The sequence below is a fragment of the Leptinotarsa decemlineata genome, unplaced genomic scaffold (genome assembly GCF_025532065.1).
Source record: "Leptinotarsa decemlineata unplaced genomic scaffold, Ldec_3_MD MMD2_tig00000251_RagTag_RagTag, whole genome shotgun sequence".
NCBI lineage: Eukaryota > Metazoa > Arthropoda > Insecta > Coleoptera > Chrysomelidae > Leptinotarsa > Leptinotarsa decemlineata.
Window position 1 is genome coordinate 6,553,262 of NW_027412547.1, and position 22,527 is coordinate 6,575,788.

General features: G+C 36.3%; 1 protein-coding gene across 11 annotated transcripts in view; it reads left to right on the top strand.

Moving 5' to 3' along the window:
* The window catches only part of Atx-1 (Ataxin 1), a 333,854-nt gene that overhangs the window by 177,655 nt on the left and 133,672 nt on the right, over nt 1-22,527 (top strand). For 6 of the 11 annotated variants that reach the window (XM_074173589.1, XM_074173590.1, XM_074173592.1 and 3 more), the window contains one exon: nt 14,668-14,703. The exons of the other annotated variants lie outside the window; for them this stretch is intronic. The gene's annotated coding sequence lies outside the window, so the exon portion shown is untranslated. The remainder of the gene's footprint in view (nt 1-14,667; nt 14,704-22,527) is intronic. 11 annotated transcript variants of the gene reach the window in all.

A 22,527-nucleotide genomic window follows, 5' to 3' on the forward strand; every position in this document is an offset into this window, starting at 1 on the left:
CACTTTTGGAAACAAGATAGAAAGAGCATGTTACCAGAAAAATCAGATATTGTAGAATGGAGAAGAAACTATTCAAGAGAAATGAAGGAGGCCAGAACACTGGGTAGATCTATTTTTTATCTGGATGAACCATGGGTCATGGTCAAACCTTCTTGAAGGTTTGGTAAGACCAGAACAGCAAAACCTTGAAGCGTGTCTTTCAGTACAGCCACACTTGTCTACTTTCTGAGAATGGTTTCAAAGTAGAAGCCGAATCGTCGAACAATGCAAAACTTATCTGGTAACATTTCGAAGACTTTATTCATCTTCATTATCAAACCTACGATCAATTTGATATCACCAGTGTCAATGATAATAATATCAAATTGTCAAAAGACGATTTATAACTACAAATTATAATGTTCAAATAGGTTAGATAAAGAAAATGGATGGTCTTTAAAACGTCACCAAATGATACATATTTATTTTTACATGGAAAATTTTATAAATTGAGCTTACTGAAAAATCAAGCTTTTTTTCGAAAAAGCTAATTCATCACATGCAGTAATTTTTTGCCCTTTCTACATTTGTATTTATTTTCAAATTCAATAAAAAAAAAAATCTGTTTTTCCGTTAATCAGCTGCCGCCCCCATACGAACGACAACTCTCAGAAGTTGAGAAACTTGTGCGAGCTAAGGACTAACGAGGTCTTACCTTTTAACGTGTGATTCCTAACACGGTTGCAGAATCATTCCGGCTTCAACCAGATGAATTCTCTCGAGAAAAATATCTGGTCGAGGCGGGAATCGAACACACGACCTTCCGATCGTGAGTCGGACGCACTACCACCGCGGCCAATTCCACAACAACACAATAATCTGATTATTTCATAGATCTGTAGGAGGTAACAATCCTAAATAAAAATCTTTTTCAAACATAAATTGTCCTCAAAATGGAATTAAAAAAAAATGTTTTCCTGATATTTCAATTATCTATCGCATCATATAGAATATATCATTGGAAAATTCTATATCAATACTCCCAATTCAACGCCTATTGATACTATACTCAACCCAATAACATACACAGCGTCGGCCATCTCTTTTGAAGTTCTTTGTCATAGCGGCGTCCTCAAGGGGCATAGCGGGTAGAAATATCACAGTGACTTTGTAGATGAATTGCAGTGCCACTTGCTTGAGACAACTATGTTGCTATCTTTGATGTACCGGCATGTTTGCATTCTTGAAATGTACTGTAGGCAAATCATATTTTTCATATTTTTTTTGAAAAGTAAAATATGTTTATCTTTATCTCATTATTCCTTCAATACGTTCAGTAGCATGCATGGAAAAATATGCAGAACTGTCGCAGGAAAATACCTACTGATATTTTTTTTTGAATCTCTTCTCAACAGACAAATTTATATGATCGTTGAAATTTGGAATGATCGGTATTCAGATAATATCACTTTCCGGCATTTTACACCCGTCAGTATCCTACTCTTCAAAATCAAATAGAATATGATTCGTCAATTTTTTAGCTGATTTTATGTTGATTCTTCTCTGGAAAATGGTAAAACTTACAAGGTTAGTCGAAAGAGACAAAAGTTGCCTTTTTTCCAAAAACAATATTGTGTTTATATCGTGACTATTAATGGCTGTATGTAAAATATTCGCAAAAATTTAAACGTAACCTAACCAACCCTATAAGTTATGTTACTTTCAAGGTAACTATTAATGAGAACCCTATGAAAAAAATGTTCTGTAAAATAGCGTTTACGGTATTTTATCCCAGTAGTCCGCGATCAAAGATTTGTCGTCTCGTTTCTATTATGAAATTCAAATGAAACGGCTTCGCTTTCGACATTACTTATCCAACGTCTGCTGTATTTTTGTTATATAATGTCGACGCACCTTTGACGGGAAAAGATTGAAGGTGAGCTTTGAAAACAATTTCCTTTGTTTCATCACTTTGCGAGATGAACTTTTGATTACACCATACAACGAAGGTTTGAAACATGCTGCTTTGATGTTCCTTATACATATATATGGCTCAGAGTTGTAAGTCATTTAGTTTTTGTCGTATTGTTTGATTCAGAAAAAACAAGTGTATTTGTTAACAATTGAATATTTTCGATTGTTCCAATTAAAATAGCCACATCATAAGCTGGATCAGATTTTATCATTGATTCAAGGTGGAAAGTCGTAGACTAATTATAGTCATGAAAATGTTAACGACTCCTTGTCTAGGAATGTGTCATTTAAAATGAGTTTGTGGCAAATCAGTCATCCAGGTGAGATTGACCATAAATTTTTGGTTTATTTAACGTTTTTAAATTGTATTAATTCACAGAACTTCATGCAAGGTAATTATATTTACAGTGACATTTCTGTTTTTTTCAACTGCTTATAGTTTCAAAAACCATATTGTTACTAGCTACTGTATAATAAATAGAAATAAATGAATATAAATAGTGAAACATAGTCCGTCAGATAACATATTGAATATTCTCATCTATTTTTTAACCTTTTTTTTTAGCCACTGACGAATTGTCTTTGTTCATTATATTTTGTAGATTCTGTAAAATCGTGTTTTGCATATGAAAATTCATTATTACACAAATCACATGTAGGATTATTACTTCGTTTATTGATGCATTCATGAGCGAGATGAGTATGGTCTAGTCGTATTGTGTAATAATAACTTCCCCGTCACGTGTTTTGATGCCCATTCAATGTAGCATCATTGATTCCTTGATTTCTCCCTGATTCATCTTTCACCAGACGTTTCAATTCTACATATCATGTTCTTAGTTTCTCTCAATTTAGAGCTTGATATACAGTGCATTTCTTTAATGCCCCACTCTTTTATTTTTTGAACGGGTCAACTCAATAAATTGAAATTTGGGATAATGAAATGAATGCATAAATACTTTATTTTGAAGTGAAATTGACAGATGCAACTTTCAAGATGACGACCGGGCTTGTTTCATGATTTCTGGTTTATAGTTCATTTGATAGAAATTTCAAATTGAAAAACAGTGCACTTTGTTTCAGCTCTCTGAGTATCGTAGTTTTCCCGTAATTAATTATTAAAAATCGAATGTGCTAGGGCGGTGACGTCACGGCCCTATTCCCGCTTCTTGTTCGATTGAACAATAAAAACAATAGAAATAATCAACATTGCCAAATCGTAAAATTTACGAAGCCTATAATTATCAATTCAATTATGGAAGTGTATATGAACCCGTTAACGTTTCAATTAATGAAAAATTTTCCACGTGGAATAAAATGTACACGAAAAATCATGTTTGGAAATAAGTTCTATATCTAAAATCAGTACACAAAGTCGAAAGATCACAAAATATTTACCTAAACTATGATTTTATACATTATTTAATAATATACAGTTATGAAAATCAAAAAATATAGCAAACTGGATCAAACAATTATTTCAAATATTCAATTTATTCTAAAATCCTCAATCTGTGAAACTGCAATGTATTATAAAAAAAAAGATTCCTACACACATAATTCTTTCTAATATTGCTACTAAATTCAAGCATTATAGGCTCGCTTGAGTAATCTGTTGAATCTTCCAAAACTTGACAAGAAGGTTGAATGAGGTCAAGTATAGACAGAATTGATTGTACTCGAACTGATCCAACAAAAGCTTCTGAGGTAATACCGTTAATCATATGATAAAATTTAATGAAGTTAAATGTATCATACTTTCAGGAACAGTATTAACTCTAGATAATACTTTCTGTGGAGAATACTTGAAGTTGAAATAAAAAACTGTGTCATCAAATTCAATATTTTCGTCCCCCTTTCATTTATAGTCACTTTTTAAATGATTTCTATAAAGTCTTGGAAGAGTAGAATGATTGTAGTTTTTTATTTTCAATACTTTCATCCATTTTTTTTCTCATCATTTTATCCTTTGGAACTCATTATATGAAATAACTCATCTATAAACCAATGCGTTTTCTGTTTTCTTGTGCCTTTTCGCACAACTAAAGTCAGCACAAGAATATACCATATTAATATTCAAATATATCTATAAAACACTTTTAAAACACTCACAAACTAAACTCTATGAAAAAACGAATTGTTCCTACGCGAGCTGTCAGCTAAGAAAAAGTTGAAACTCAATGTTGCACACGATCAATTTTATTGGTCATCAGACACGCGGCCATTTTAAATTCTGGCTTTTCGAATTGTTCTTTTTTCTTCAAATATAAAGAGATCTTGGGACCGATTAAGCTTGATAAGTATAATATACCCCTAACTCGATCAGTCTATAAGCAAACCAGTATAATTTTTCATAACATGAAACAAGCCCATTGGGGCTCTTGTGACACATCATTTTGAGGCTCTTGACGAATACTTCACAACCCTAGAATATGGAGTCAATATCTTCACCTACTACAAAATAGCGGAACATTTAAGAATTTCCTGAAGACAAACACATTATTATCGATATTTTTAGAAATAATCCTTTTTATCTGCCAATTCCCACAATCCGATAAGGTTTGTTAAGTTATTTTTTGTTCATAAGAACATCAAAAAAATGTCAGTACGACAATGAACATCATTGTTCAGTTAGAATATTCTCATTTAGTTTTTGGTTTTACTAATAGAAAGGTACCACGTCAACAATCTCTAAAATGGTCAATTCTCGTCCATTGGAAGAAAAAATTGAATCGATTTTTATTTACGGTGCGACGCGTAACTTTCACGAGACCGAAAGTATTTTCAATGAACGTGTTCCGAATCGTCCTACCTGTAAAAAATATTTGAGGGAACTTGTATCCAAATTCACAATTAGTTACCGGTAGTGTACATAACAAAAAGCCCCCAGGTCATCTGTCCATTCGGGAAGAACAGCAAGTGCAAATAATGGGTGAGATGGTAGTAAATCCTGAACAGTCTGCTTATTCCGTCGCGAATGTTTGTGAGGTGTCTCCTTCTACTGTGTTGAAACTTTTGAAGAGGAATAGGTATCATCTATACAAAATTAAAATGGTACACCAATCAACTGAATATGACCCTGGTCGAAGAACAGAACTCAGCGAAATCCTGACGGAAACCATTGGAAGGCATCCTACCTATCTCCACAATATGTGTTTTAGTGACGAATCTACATTTTTTTCAAACAGCAATGTTCACAGACAAAATTGCCGTTATTGGAGTGACACCAACCCTTACGTTTCCCGGGAAACCCAGACCCAATATCCAGAAAAAATTAATGTTTGGGCCGGAATATTGGGAAAACATATTGTATGACCTCTATTTATTGATCAAAATTCAACAGGGTAACTGTATTTGAATATGCTGGAAACTACTATTGGCCCCTCTCATCACTGAAATCGTCGAAGCAAATCCTAATGAAATCGATAGGGATACTGTATTCCAACAAAATGGAGCACCACCACATTACTCCAGACAAGTAACAAACTATTTGGATACTACTTTTCCCAGTCGTTGGATTGGCGGTCGAGGTCCTATAGAATGGCCAGCCCGCTCGCCAGACTTGACACCTTTGGACTTTTTTGGAGCTATTCGAAGCAAAAGGTGTACGAAACTGAGCCTGCTTTAATATTGGATACACGGCAGAGAATAATAAATATTTGTAGAAATATTGACGTTACTTTGTTCAAAAATGTTCGGCGTGAAATATCGGATAGGCTGTTCATATGTGAAGAAGTTCAAGGCAACCATTTCGAGCATCTTCTGAACTGACCTCAAGCTTATTACCTCATATTCTGTAGTTGAATGTCAATGTATTCAAGCAATTGAATAGCTTCGTCAGTAGCTTCAAAAAGATGTGTCACAAGATCTCCCTTTCTATTTATTTTTCCCCAGATGGCGAAGTATTCATGCATTAATTTCATTATCCCAAATTTAAATTTTTTGAGTTGACCAGTTTGAAATATAAAAGGGGGGGGGCATTAAAAAAATGCACTGTATTTCACGCTATCAGTATGTTTCCGGGTTTAGCCGTGGTCTTGCCAGGGCAAAACCCGGAAATCAACCAAAACATTGACGTCAGCCGTGAAAGCCCACATTTCTATATTTGTCTTGACATTATCGAAAATGGCAGGTTGAACTGTTGAAATATTATGGTTGAAGTTGGTTATTTGTGTTGAACCTCCCTATTACCAACTATCCCCGTGCATATGAAGGTACTCATAGGAAACGTAAAGTTACTTTTTCTGTCTGTAAGTGATGCAATCAATTGCAAAATCCTATGATTGAGGTGTTGCTGATTCAATACCGAGATAGAACTAAAAGAATATGTGATGATGATAAGCCACTTGTGCTATTTTCGAAAATTTCAGAGCCAGCAGTATAGCGACAGATTCACCGTTGTAAACAAAATTCTTGTATTGTGATAGAATTTGTGAACACATGTTCTATTTGCATGTTTTAGGTGAATCCTCTGATATGAAAATGCAATACAGTTAGTTTATATTGAATCAGTGGAATGTGTATTTTTCATCGCACAGAAGAGTCACAACCATAGTCTGATACCAGCAGTGATTCCATCGTGAATAATTTCAATAACGCTAAAATGACTGACATGCACTTTATTTATGGATCACAAATGAAAATGCGGAAGAAGCACGGATAATTTACCAGGACAGAATCTGTCCTGGTAAATTTGACATAGAATTGCACATAGAATTACATAGATATCTAATATCTATGTAATTCTATGTGCCAAAACACAAGAACGCTACATGCAAGATTATGTGAAACTGGGAGTTTTAATAAAAATGCAGGTGGTGAAAGACCAGAAACTGTAACAACGCCTGAACTAGACAATGCTATATTTGATGAGATAGAAGAAGATCCTTCAAATAGTACCAGGAAGATTGTACTGCAGCGGAAAGTCAGCCGAAAAACCGTAGAGACAGCTCCAAAAAGAAACCTCCTATAACCATATCACACACTACTGTGTCGGGATTTTCACCCACGATTAATGTTTTGCAGGAGATTGATTCATACGATGGCACACAATAATAATTTCCTACCAAATATTTCATTCACGGACGAATCAAATTTTCCACGAGATGCTATTATGAACTTTCACAAAGATCCTTTTTGGGCTTACGAAAATCCCTACGTTATTAGAGAAAGTCATTTTCAGCAACAATTTTTGCTGAACGTTTGGGTAGGAATGATTGGTCTATTTTTTCTACCAACAAGATTAACAGGTGAATCCTACACGGACTTTTTGCGAGATCATTACCACATTACCCAACAAGTGGTTTAAGCACGACGGGGCTCCAGTTCATTGTAGTGTTCTTGCTCGTCAACATCTCGATATCACTTACCCTAATCGCTGGATTGGAGGTGCAGGACTTCAAAGTTGGCCAGCTCGCGGTCCTGATATGAATTATCTAAATTTCTATTAATGAGGTCATCTGAAGGCTCTTGTTCATTAAACTACTGTACTAGATGTGAATGACTTGAGGAATCTAATAATTGACAATTGCAATGTCATAAGGAATCTATTTACAATATATTTTTCCGTTAACCAGCTGTCGCACCCCTACGAACGACAACCCTAAAAGTCGAAACTTGTGCGAGGTAAGGACAAACGAGGTCTTACCTTTTTACGTGTGATTCCTAATACGAGTTGGATGATAGATAGATACCTAGATAAAGAGAATGTATTTATCCTTTGTGCTACATTACATAGATGGGATATGTCAAAAAACATATTGATCGGATACATATAAAAAGTAATTACAAATAGTATAATATATATACATACATACATATACAGTACATAATGAAATACAATAAAATAAAATAAAAAATATTAAATATTCACAAGTTCAAGTAAAAATTCGTCAAGTGTATCAAAGCAATTTGAAAGCAAGTGAAAGCAAGTGAATATCGATCGTTCACCCTGGGGCTTGAACCACCGCCCAACACCCACGGCGAACCGACCAGCTACCGATCGACTCCAGGCAATTTTGAACGTGTCTGATAATCAATGATGAATCGATTACAGTCGTGTATTTTATCAGATGGTGGACATTTTGCTCATTCACTTTAAGGTCGAAATTGTTTATCATTCACTTTCGGTTTGAATTTTATCTTGTTCATGGATAGTTTTAAGAAGAGATTTTTTTCTCGAAAACGAAGCTTGATATGAAGAAAACACAGGCGACGAAAAAGTTGTATTTTCAGTTGCTTAATCTAAAAAAAATAAAAAGCTACAAAAAAGTCAGTGGCGTTCTTTTTTCTTAACATCATTTGCTATGGTGCCCACTGAGACGCCCTGGACCTAATAATTTCAATCTAGTTAGGGTTAAATAAGCGCCTTATTACTTCCAATAACTGTAGCATATTTCAACCATAAAGAATATTCATGATATTTTATGAATACCGTTTATTAATACGCTTTTATTAGCTTCACCTGTGTGTATGTATGTTTGTAATTCTCAAGTTTGGAATCTATATTTGACAGAATTGTCGACATTAATGCTTGATCTACTCGCGGACAGATGGTGCTGCACGTAACCTCCTTTGCGCGCCTGCTATCTCTCCGGAATCGGAAAATATCAATGATCATATTTCTAAACAAGGCTGATTGATCTCAAAGTTTAGATAAAATAAATATAGTTCAAAAAGACTGAAAAAAAACACGCTTTTATAGCATACGAAACTAAAAAATGAAAAATAAATATAGTTTAAAGAACTGAAAAACACGTTTTTTAAAGAATATCGAAATAAAAAGTTAAACATATTTTTTTTAATAAGCTTCAAACAATAACGAACGAAAAATACTAGTATTATTGTGAAAAAAGCGTGGGTGCTTTGTGCCATATTTTTTGTATAGATATCAAGCGTCCGTCGCTTTTTTCACAATAATACTAGTATTTTTCTTTCGTTATTGTTTTAAGCTTGTTTGAAAAAAAATTCAACTTTTTAGTTCGATGTTCTCCAAAGGGTGTTTTTTTAGTTTTTCAAACTATATTTATTAAACTTCAACGCTTTGTATCTCAGAAATGAAGCAACTCTGGACATAGGTTCATGGAAGCTTTTTTTGAATATTATTGGAGTTTTTTCCAGCAACAAATCGTTATTTTTAACACCTCGACACGTGTTTCGATCACCAAGTGATCATCGGTTCCAGGTAGAAGGTTGCTTTTATGAACAACAATGAAGGAACGGCCTTGGGAAACCCCTTGTCCCCCTACCTGGCAGATCTGTTCATGAGCAGATTCGAAATGGAAACCAAAGAAAAGTCGAAGTATTTTCCTAGGATTTGGCTAAGGTATGTGGATGATATTATCGCGATATTGGATACCAAAAAATCGAATATTAACGACTTTGTTTCCATTTTAAATAATAGATGTCCATCAATAAAATTCACGTATGCGTTAGAACATAAGGGACAACTACCATTTCTTGACGTTTTGGTAATGAGGAGCCAATATGGAGGGTTAGAATACGATATATTTAGAAAAGAAACAAGCACGTACAGGTATATTCCTGACAGTTCACATCACTGTGGACAGCACAAACGTGCTGGGTTGAATTTTTTAGTGCATCGTCTTTTGACTTTACCTCTAACACATGATAGGTTCACAAAAGAAAGACGTACAATACAGGAAATAGCAGCCACTAACGGTTTCTCGAGGGGTATTGTAGATGACATAATAAGGAAAAAGAAGTTTAGGTTAAGAATGAACGAAATCTCGACTTTCAGAAAGGACAAAAACCAAGATAAATACATCTCAGTTCCATACCACCAATATACGAGGAACGTTGGAAACATTTTCAAGGAACTAGGTATGAAGGTGGTTTTTAAAACAAGTCATACAATACAGTGTCTTTTGGGAAGTCCAAAAGACAAAGTCAAGAATTCAGAAAAGTCTGGAATTTACGAAATTGAATGTAAGGACTGCGATGCAAAATATTATGGACAGACAAAAAGATCTATTGAAGTAAAATATAAGGAACACATAGCACACTTGAAATATGGAAGACCTGAAAAATCAGCAGTCGCCCTTCATATTTTGCAACAAAACCATTCCAGTTCAGTTCATTAAGATTAGTTGGACAAGGAAACAATAACAGGCAACTAGATGCCTATGAGAGTGAAGAAATAAGTAAACACAATAATATTATGAATAACGATGACGGACCTATACCAAAGACCATACTATATAGCTTGTTAAAATAAAATAAAATAATGTTGGGTTTACTGATTACTACATAAGGACACATTGCAAAAATAAATTTGTATTGGCAATATTGTGAAATTAATTTTTAAATAGCTATATAAACATATATTGTAAAATAATAGATAATAATAGATAATAGAATTAATTTAGGTTGGTATACCTGTATGGTTGGTACGCCTGGATGGTTTACCTGTATGGGTTACCTTTATAGCGTAAATAGGATTGGCTCGCACTAGTTCCTAGTTTTAATCTTCCTCTTTGAAGATGATAACTTGGTGATCGAAACACGTGTCGAGGTTTCGAAAATAACGATTTGGTGTTGGGAAAAAACTCCAGTAATATTCATTACTACACCAAAGGTTCGAAACAGTGCATCATAATGCCGGGTCCAGACCAAGCAGACAAAACAACGACGAGACAAGAACATTCATGTTTCGCGACAAAGTGGCGACAAATCCGATACATTTCTGCAACATTTTTGTCTTATTTGGGTTTTGTTTCCAAATTCTGAGACTGTTGCAAGTCCCGTAGCCAGTCGGTAAAGATCAAAGGGTCTCTGTTTTGTCTGCATATTTTACAAGTTGTCGGCGCAGTGTAGTAAATCAGTGAAAAATCACACAAATGTAGTTCGGTTGTGTTGTTGTGGCGTGTCTTTGCTAAAATGTCGGGGAAAAGAAGTGGAACACGGAAAATACTTGCAAATTGATAGAATTGTACAGGGAGCATCCATTATTATGGGACCCTAAAAATAAAGGCTACAAAAATCGTTACAAGAAAGCCGATGCACTGAAAGATATTTCTTTAGAATTAAATATAAGGTCAGTGGCTGATGTTGAAAAGAAAATAAGGAATATTAACAGCCACTATACGAGAGAAAGAAGAAACTATAAGAAAATGAAGAAATCGGCTAGCAATATATCTTAATTTTTTGAATTTTCCTCCTGGTGGAAACGCCACATGGTTAAACAACGAATTTCCATCAACTAAATTTTGTTGCACATTTGTCGTTGTGGTGTGGACAGTTTGTCTCAATTTTGTCTTGTCTGCATACCTAATATTTTGTTGCAGTTTTGTCGTGTTTTTGTCTCAAAATCGTGTTCACTATTTGTCTGCTTGGTCTGGACCCGGCATAAGGAGATTTTTTTGTTGAAACGACCTAACAAATCATTCTCTGGAGTTTCGTACCGTAGTTAGGTAGTTAGGAAACACCCTGTATTGCGCATTGTGAAACTGTTGAATAATGTGGTGGCCTGGCAAAATTCACATTTCCAAAATACATAATTGCTCCTACGGCTTATAACGTAGCCTCTTAGTCACACGTGTGACAGACTTATGGTCACCCACAAGCCGTAATACGTTCTTATTAAGGATTCTAGCCGCGCAGAGCCAACCTGGCAATTTTCAGTAACCATTATAAAGTAGACGCTGCCATAAGTCAATGTTAATAGGTATGTGTGCGTGAGGAATTCTCTGCGATTTTGGCGTCCCTTGCATTCCCGGAATACACGCGCGTCTCCGCAACCATTGTTCATCAGTTCGTCAAGGCCAGCCGTGATCGCGGGATCGGAATTATTTCAATCGCTTTGCGTGCTACTATGTTGAACTTCGTTTCGAAACGACACTTTGAATTTCATTGTTACTTTTTTGTCTGAAAGTGTAAAACGGTTGCATGTAACACTCGTTATCGATTTTCCAGTGGAACGTATTTTGTCCGACCAAAATGGAAAACAAACCACTGTTTCTTTTGAATTGTAGAAGGAATATTACCACTTTGCTAACGATTGAAAAACATTATTGAAAATATGTCATAATTCAGGATGGCCAATCACTGCTAGACATCTACATCAGTAGGATTTTGAGGTTGAATCTATTACATGAATGTTGAAAAAATAAGGTGAATTTTAATTTTTCTTAAGAAATATTTATTCGTTCATCAATTTCTATTTGTCCCCTTCAAAGTAGTCCACGTCAAATATAATACACCTGACCCAGCGTTTTTTCTAATCTTTGAAGCAGTTTTCGAGGATTGGTTTTTATTCTCGCAGAGGCTATAATGATATTAATAATAATAATAATAATGATAATAATAATTTGCTCATTTGCTCAGATGCCTTGCGGTACCCGACAAAATAGTGAGATGCATTGAACAACTGATACCACTTTGGCGAACTCGCTTTACCATAACATCTGGTCATGCAAGAGTCCAAACAGGGTGGGTCACTTTCAGAAGGGGTGTATTTCAGGGTGATTCCCTCAGTCCCCTTCTCTTCTGCATCTCACTATTGCCATTATCCGTTGCGCTCAGAAATACTCGAGGGTAAAACTGTGGCACCCTTGGAAACCGGAGGCACAAGGTCACCCATTTGTTTTATATGGATGACCTTAAACTTTATGCCTCTGGAAGAGAAGGATCTCCATCAGTCCTTGAGGGTGGTGGAAGAGTACACGCATGCTATCCGTATGAAATTCGGGATAGACAAATATGCAATGGTCCATCTCAAAAGAGGACGATGCGGGGACTACGGAGAGTATGTGCAGCTCGTAGACGGAAGCATCCTACACCATCTGGATGCCGGAGAGACGTATACTTACCTTGGGGTGGAACAACGCCACTCACGAGAGGTAACAGCAGTGAAAAACTCTCTCCGCGACAAGTATCAACACAAACTTCGACAGATCTGGTCATCGGAACTGTCGGAGAAGAACAAAGTTGCTGCACCAAATATGCTTGCCGTTCCAATCTTACTCTACTCGTTTGGAGTAGTGAAGTGGACTCGGGAGGAGCTGTGTCAACTCAACGTAAAGACCCAAAAACTGATGCATCCCTATAGGAGTTTGCATCCCAAATCGTCAGTTCCACAGTTGTACTTCCCCCGACAACAGGGAGACCGTGGACTTTTGAGTTTAGAGTGTCTACATGACAGCATGGTACTGTATACAACCTGTAAAGTAGTCAGGAGTTAGGATCCCCTTCTCTGCATGTTCCGCGACCATGAGAGAGCAGGAATTGGAGCATTTCTCTTAAGGGCAGCTGCCCGAGCAGCTAATGAACTCGGTATAGTTTTCGGCACTGAACATGGTGACCACAACTCTGTCACCGAGTTATAACCCGTTCAGCAAAAAGCTCATATAAAAGCCGCAGATATCACCTTACTTCTGCGGAGACACAAGGATAAGCCAATGCATGGGGTCTTCTTCAATAACATTGGAGACATTGACTTATCAAAGCGCCTGACGTTCGCTTTTCTCAGGTCGAATGGGCTGAAGTCGGAGACTGAGGGATTCATCATGGCTTGCCAGGATGTTGTCTTCAACACCTCAGTCTACTGCAGTCGCGTGATGGGTATAGAGGTTCCTGACACAAGGTACAGAGCCTGCCGCGAGGCGCCCGAGACCCTAATGCACTTGCTATCAGCATGTCCAGCATATGCGTTCTCGGCCTATATCCATCGACATAACGCGGCCCTAAGAGTGCTATATTACCATATACGGCACTCTTACGGTATTGACGAGACACCGGTGTTGCCCTACGCTCCGGGGGATATTGAATCTGTTGTGGGGAACGAGAAGTTCCAAATTTATTAAAACTATTCGTTCCCCACCCTCAGGCTCATACAAGCTAATAAGCCTGATATAGTCCTTCTCGACCATCAGAGCAAAACGGATAAAATATCATGATTTTCTCTTCGAACTCCGCAGATCACTCTCTCAAGATGGCTGATCTGATTATTGGAGTCCTTGGTGGAATGATGCCCTCCCTACTCTCGAATCTTGAAATCATACTTGCTTGCCGCACTAAGGCAGAAATCTTAGTCGGACAGATGCAGAAGACTGTCATTCTTGGCTCACTGCGCTTGCTCAGGGCACGTACTTTATTCAGTACCAACGAGGACAGACATCAACACAATACCAGAACTGAAAATGACCAATAGATACTGTATATCTTTCAAGTCTCCTCTATCTATGACATACAGGATATTCAATAAACTGCCAGATTATATTAAAGAAAGTAAAAGTACAAATTTATTCAAAAAACAAATACGTGAATATTTACTTTTTTGAATTTTTTAAATTATTTTATTACTTGTTTTTTATCCACTTTGACATGTCATGTACATTGTGAAATATTCTCAGAAACATTGTTCCTGATCATGAATTACGAATTTGAAGTCTTTCACTTCGAATTTTAGATTTCATTTTGGATTTTCTGAGTTTTAAACTAATTTTTTATTTATTTAGATTTCTATATTTATGTAGATTCAAGTTGTACTTTGATCATTCCTATATACTGTCGTGTTGTCAACTGAGGAATAAAGATCTTACCTTTTTATTTTTCGAAAAATAAAAAACTATATAAAGTTTTTTGAGCACTCAGTGAATTCAAACTTTCTCATTAGAACATTAAAAAGGCCTTGTAGATTAGTTCACAGTTCAGTTTTGAATTCATTGAAATTTTAGAATTTTTATTTTGTTTCAGGGACATTTTTGTTCAGCTTCTAACTGCAAGATTTCGGTAAGAAATAATGAAGTTAACCAATGTTAAGTTAAGCTAATGAAGTTACTTGTGCTGTCCAAAAAGAAAAATCATTTTCATGATAGTTATATACAAGTAATATACAGGGTATCAATTCAAAGACGTATCACCTCCAATATTTCGGCCTCTATAGAAAATCTAAAGATATACAACGTATTTTGAACGTATTTTCAAGACATTTTGCAGGCTACATTTCAATAAAATTACATCAACTCTCTAGCAGAGGTGGACACAACCCCTAAAATTTCAAAAGGGTAGAGGGTTGGATGGTACCTCATTTCTAAGATCGTGCAGCTACCCTATCTCAAATACCACATACTTCGCCTTTTTCTTGAATATTTTACGAGAAATCCCATTGTCGAAAGCATTCGACACAGTTCACTACAACCTTTTACTGAATATTGGTAGAAGAGGTGATACTCTGAACTTGTTCACGAGCTATTTCGCCAATAGACCTCGGTGTGTAAACATTGATGACATTTTGAGTGATACACAAGAAACCGTTATAAAAGTCCTCCAAGGCACAGTTCTGGAGCCAATTTTATTTAACATATATGTTAATAGACTATATTCCATCAGGAGCAGAGATACAGAATTAGGACTTCGCAGATGACAGCCATTTTTTACAAGGCAAATAGTTGGGAGCAACTAAAACATGTATTAAATCGGATCTAGTGTTGATTAAAAATTGGCTGGAACATCGATTATACCTTGCAGTGCCATGCACTTGTAGCGAGTCACCTGAGCTACGGAATCGCCTGTTGGGGAGGAACCAGCCTATCATACACACCTTCTCCCTCTTGAGGTGCTCCAAAACAGGTTCCTGAAATTAATATTGTCCAAACCGCCTTGTTATTCAACTGAAACTTTTTTTAACGAAGCACAAGTTTTTGATATTCGTCAGCTCTTCCATTATAATATCGTCATCCATTACCAAATTATTGAAATTGTATTGTTCCTGTTATGCGAAGCGAGTACTTTTGCACTTATCGCCATTTTTCTTTATTCGCTATTATTATTATAATTATGCTGTGTGAAACCTTTAAAATGGATGAATGAAGTTATTATTATTATTAAGTGTTTTGCAATGAAACATAAAAAACTAGTAACAAGTAATTCATCTTCGAATTCATAAGTCTCTCAAAGTCCTGTTCAACATTCCAATAAACTGCTGCCCGAAGTTCTCTACACGCAGCTGTTATATGTCTCTTCAAATCTATCAAATCTCGAGACCGTGTTTTATGAAAAATCAATGTCAGATGGTCCCGTACGAAGCGATAAGTCGGATGATCGTGGTGGCCATTCTATTGCTCCTCTTCGACCAATCAATTTTCTAGAAAATCTATCATTCAGTCCAACTGGAAGAAAGTAGTTTGGTGGAGCTCCATCTTGTTGAAAGTGAATAAAAACGTCTTGTAAAATGATGTTACCAACCACATTAATTTGATTTCCCAGTTGTCATTAGGGGATTGATTTTTTCTTCAAGCATATTTTCCTCATTGAATATAGGTCCAATAATAGTATTCCCAAGAATACCAACAGAGAATATCGCAGGTTTTCATCGTTTCAGTAGCGACAATTTTGTGTGTTAACATAGCCATTGCCCATCAACTAAAAACGTGTACTCATGAGTAAAGCAAATATTGTGCAAAATTTTTGGTTTTCATTCATAAAATCGGTCATCGTTTCACAAAATTCAATTCTACTGTCGGAGTCGTCGTCATAAAGAATTTTCATTTTGAATGGGTGACATTTATTCAGCAGTGCTTTCCGTACTGTTTTGTGCAACGTTCCTACTTGGCGTTCTAAGATGAAATGATGTGGAGGGTTCTGCGGTGAGGTACCTCAAACTTCTATTTGCGCTGCTTCATGCGGTGATTTTATTTTTGTTAGCAACGGAACCAGTTTTACAGAATTCATCAACTATTTCCACGACATATTTATGATTTAAATTACTGTTTGGACAAATTTTTATTTGTGAAATTATAAAACAACGATAAAAATAAGAACAACAATAAAAACTAATTAGCGCTTCGGGACGACTTCATTGATTCCAGTGGCGCATTTGCTTTTTCAGCTGCAGGAAAACCCGGAAAAACCTGCAGCACCAAGTCATCTGAAGATCTTGATCTACCAATGTCCTCTCTCTTATAAAACAAAATGTAGGGTGTCTCCAGAGACTCCAATAGATTCATTACATCGCCAGAACACTTCGAGAGACGACTATCGTCAAACTTAAACCAGTCCGTTTCGTCTTTGGCCAAGGCATAATAATGACCAAACTCAACGTCAGAACCACAGTGAACAATAACTGCATGAATATTATAATAGTGGTCTGCTAGATTGAAATGTTCATCTATTTCGAACCTTCGAAAGAGGTTCTGGTTTCCGTCACAGGTTGAGTCTTGTTTGAAGATCATCAGTGTTATTATAAGATTGACTGGAGCATCAGCTATACTTGTTTCCTTATAACAGTCAGTTAGTTTGGCACATGTTTGGCAATACAGTCGATCATCACCTGTTAAAAATTATATTTCCAGATGATTTAACAATAACCTTTGCACGGGCTGGTTATTAGATGGAGTTCCAGAAATTCACAAAGTTTTCGCTACCTCTTGAACATTTACTACAAAGTAAACAAGTGAGGATTTTTTCAGCAAAATATTTACAAACACAAGACGAGATGGACTGCACGGAATCATTCAATACAGACCGGTCAGGAGTATTGATTTTGCTATTGTTTTGCTCACGAAGTGTATTCAACAAGAACCACAAGAATTCGGAACAATCCTCTTGTTGTCCTAACGAGTATCTAGTGGACTTCGAAGAATCCAGGAAATCGGTTGGAGGGAAAGATGATATATTCTTACGAAACTGCAGCTGCATGAGCAGTTTGAGTTTGATGTATAAATTAGTAGAACATTCCCGTTCCCGTTCATCATTAAAACTTCGTTCTTGAAATTCTTCGTCATGAACAATACTTGTAAAATGCTATTCATGTATCAAGTGTTTCCTAAATTATCCAATCCAATTTTCCTCCCTAGATTTTCAGGACAACTATCTATTGATTCGTAAGGAAGAACATGTTTTACAGAATCACCATAAACACCATTTCTCAAGCTGCTATCGATCCTTCCGAGTGAAGAAGAGTTTCGTAGAGGGATCGATTCGGCTGTTGCTTTATAAATCTCTTCCACTGAAAGGGAACCACGAGGACTGCAACTCATATTTGGGGGGCAAGAATATCCTAAGTCCATTGACCGCACTGAAAAAAAAAGGTGGATCAATCACTTGGGAATTAACCTTGATAGTAGACTGATGAATATCCACATATCTCGGCTTGTTTCGAAGAGATTTCAGTTCCATACTGAAATTAGGGCAATGCCTGATCTCATCAAAATTATGTAAAGGAGGAATAGTTCCAAGGACCGAAGCAGCATTGCTACGTTTAATAGCAATACTAATTATTTCTATCAAAAAAGAGGTAGAACGGTGATCTTTCGTTGCTTGGCCTATTCTCCTTCCGAGTTCATGAACTAATAATAGAGTTTCCGGGCCATAAACACCAAAAGTTCCAACCGCTACTGGATGGAACAGATATTTGTTACCAACATTTTGGTATTTTTTTCTTTTCAGTATTTCGCCAGACAATGCTGCAGACAATCATGTCCTTGGCTGCGTTGCAGAAGCTTGGAACACTGTTCCGTACCAGAAAACTGTACACACGTCAGCAACTTTTGATGCTTTATGAAGCTTAGATCAGACCTTCTTTGGAGAATTGTTATTATGTATGGATCTATGTCCCCAAGCATACCCTGAAGCTGCTGAATTTCATCCAGAAAAGAGTCATCAGCCTGATTGGAGACACGAACATCACTTGCAACCTTGATAGTCTGGAATATCGAAGAAAGTTTGGAGATTTGTCTCTCACTTATAGATATTTTCACGGGAGGTGTTCAAGTGACTTGGTGCATTTGTTTCCACCAAGAGCGGGACATATCAGAAATATGTAACGACTGTGGCTGCTCATCATTTTGAGGTTCAACTCAGTACACCTCAAACTTCACTGTTTAGGAACTCTTTCATTTGGAGAACTGTGTTTATGTGGAACAAACTTCCTAAGAACATTTTTCCAGATGGATTTAATCTCCGGCAATTCAAATCCAAGGTGAATTGCTGTCACTTTCGCATATGAGCGCCTTGAGGATTTTTCTGTAGTGCTTGTGTTATCATAAACCAAAATTCAAAAAAAAATATATAAATAAAATTCAATTGCCATACTTTTATGTAATTGGTGATTCTCAGAAAGTCGTTTCATTTTTTCTTTAAAATAGTTCACAAATTGGTCTGCTTTTTGTAGTATAGTTTCAGAAAGTTTTTTTTTGAAGAACTGTTGAACGTAGTTTTTGACGGTATGAAATGGCGGGTTTTAACTGGAACTTTTATATTTCAGTATAGTTTTTTTCACATAAAAAGACTTTCTCAAATAGATGAAAGTACAAATGCTATTCTAAAGGAACTTCCATGTGCCATTTTTTCAAAATCTATTTAGAATGATTGTGAACAAAATCTGGTAATGACAGGACTTTCATTAAGCGCTTCCTATCTTTAAATTTGAATAAAACAAAGTGTGTGTGAGATATCATCGAAACTTTTTATTCGTATGAAAGACCTATTGATAGCATTATGTGTCGAATATAACATCGTTCGAACGTCCGCCGCGGCTTCTCTGGGTGGAGCGCATCCGAAACGTCCAATTTTACATGACTCCAATTGCACACACACCGATTTTGGACGTCCAGTATAAAATCGGGCGGTATTTTATTGCTAGCGGGTGCTTGCAGAGTTACCGGATTTTTACCGGTCACCGTAATTAGCACGCACCACCAAAACTAAGTTAATACGTAGTGATTACAATTTCACCGAGCAGTCAAGACTGAAATGGTTCGTAAAAAACCTGAGAGTATGCAAGAGTGTATTTAGTCATGTACGCCACTACTTCCCGGTACTGCCGGCGATTCAATGGACGGCTGCTCAACGGTATTTTACCGGCGACGATCACCGGTCGGCGTGTGTGCCAGGTCCCGTTCCCACATGTGGTTCACTATTGGAATTTGGACGACCGGTACAAAGTCAGCCGTCCAAAATCGGTGTGTGTGCAACTAGCGTAACGCATGAATCAGGCTGAATTTGACCGATAGCATATGTTATGTTGGTTAACACACCTACGCCTTAAGAAAACCCCAAAAGAAAAAGTCTAACGGTGTCAAATCGCACGATTTCGGTGGCCAGTTCACATCACCTCCACGTGAGATGACCATGCCCTCAAATTGCTCGTGCAGAATATCCAACGTAGCATGTAGCGCCGTCCTGTTGAAACCACATGTCGTTGTTGTCCAGACCATCCAATTCGGGCCAAAAGTAGTTGGTAATCATCTATCTATACTGCTCGCCGTTGGTAGTGATGGCTTGGCCAACGTCGTTCTCAAACGAATATCAACCGATAACGCCGCCAGCCTAAAATCCACACCAAACAGTGACTTTTACGGGATGCATTGGACGCTCTTGGATTTTACGTGGATTGGTATCCTCCCAAATTCTTGCGTTTCTTCGATCGTTTACTGAACCGGTAGACTCAAATGTATCCATCACAATGCGAATAGTTCTCTGGGAAGAACGATTATGGCGACCATAAAATGGGCAAAGCGCGCGGTACGTTGCTCGAACAGAACACCCATTGATAAAACAATTTTATTATTGCGTGTTGCTGAATGCTAAATTCGTCCATGGTAATTTGGCAAAACATGAGGTAACGTATTGAAAATAGTATTCAGTGATATTAAAGTCGTAGTTTTGAAAGAACGATACATCCGGCACAAATGTAGACATACGACATGATTTTTCAAAAAATGTTTTTATAAAAGTATTTTCTTCAATGAAAAAGATTGGGTCCGATATGAGGAAAGATCGTGAATACTTCTTCCAAAGATCGTATTGTGAAGATATCAGTGGAACATTCCTGAATTTTAGGATTTCGTTTTTGTAGCCTATTTGAAATTGACAAGGAATGTCAATATCAAAGTGACTCTCAAACCACTGAATTAGAATAACGGAAACCATTACGAAGAAGGAGCCGATTCAATTTCCATTACGTTTTCGATACGGTGGATCACAATGGCTTTTTGTGGTTAATATTCTCCAAATGAGCACGTGTACTGAAGCCGCAGCGTACCTACTCAGTTGAATCAAAATCTATATCGTAACTTTGTCTACCCATCGCCTACTAGCAACCTAATATAGTGTCGGCAACTTTGTTCTATTCGCCTAATCTTAGATATGAATGCAGTCACGTAAACTTTGGGCTTTGTGGTAAACTGCTAGCTATTGTGACTATAAGTCTGGGAAAACATTATATATCGAAAATTTCAATCATTCATGATGACACATGCATAAACTGAATCATTCTCCTCTTATAATTGAAATAATTCATTCGTCAATTCTGTATTTAGTAAAAATACGCTGTCTGTTCTAAAAATAAAATAAAATTTCTATTTTCTCAAGATCACGTACTATATGTGCAGAAGTGTCATCCCGCGTGTATAGTTCCAGTAAACGATATAGTGCAACCTGCCTTCCAACAGCTCCCCTTTAATAATATAGTTAGGGAGGTAACTAATTTCGTTATTCAATAATCATTTCTGATTATATAAGAATCACAATAACTTTGTAATATATTTGATATAAATATATATTATGAATATTTCGTTTATATAGGTGAGTGGAAAAGTAGGGATTCAAATAATAGGGTGATAATTGAAAATACTTCTGAATACTACTTACTCACACGTTTCAAAAACACTTCACTAACTTTCTTCGAAAGCTTCTGATAATTCCTCTTCCATATTATCTGTTTCACTATCACTGTCGTCATTTGAATCAATAATGAATTTATTTCCACCATTAATATGAAAGTGTCTAATCTCCATATAGTATTTTTCAACTTAAATTCCTTTTTTAATCCTTTTCTGCCAGTCTTCTTCGGTAATAGTAGATACTTCTTCTTTAATTAGCTCTATTACCTTCTTATCAAATTTTGGAAATTTATTTTTACGCCTGATGATTTGTTTAAATTTTCCACAAATCAACTCAATGGGATTGAAATTATAAAAATAGGGAAGAAGTCTCAGTAATGGTGTGCCCATACTTTTCGGCAAAACTCTCAAGGGCATACACTTTTTCAAATGTTTTTGTCTGTAAAACTTAAGTTGGTTTTTCCTATAGTTTTTTTCAGAACACAAATTGTTATCCATTGAAAAACTTTATATTTCATCTTTCCTCGAATTTTTACTCGGTACTGTGATGAGCTGTCGTGAATGATAGGATGCGTTGTCAAGAACTATTACACTATTCGCATCCAAATTTGAGATCAATATGTTTTCAAACCATTCATCAAAAATATTAGCTTCCATGTTCTCATGATAGTCAGCATTGCAGTCCTCAAGTTTTTTATCACATTATTTCAAAGAATTCGGAACGCATCCTTCACTTTCTCTGCAATGCACAATGATTAGTTGCGATCCTTTGTTTGCAGGCATGTTAGGCATTCACGAACCACCAGTCCACCCTTTCGTAACTGTGTTGTGTGTCATACCAAGTTTCGTCCAAGTTTTGACCAAATAGAAAATTTGCCGTCATTCTGGACTATATTTAGTAATTTGTTCTAAGTATTTGTTACGCAATTGTCCATAACTTCTTGACGTTTGTTTATCAATATATATATATATATATATATATATATATATA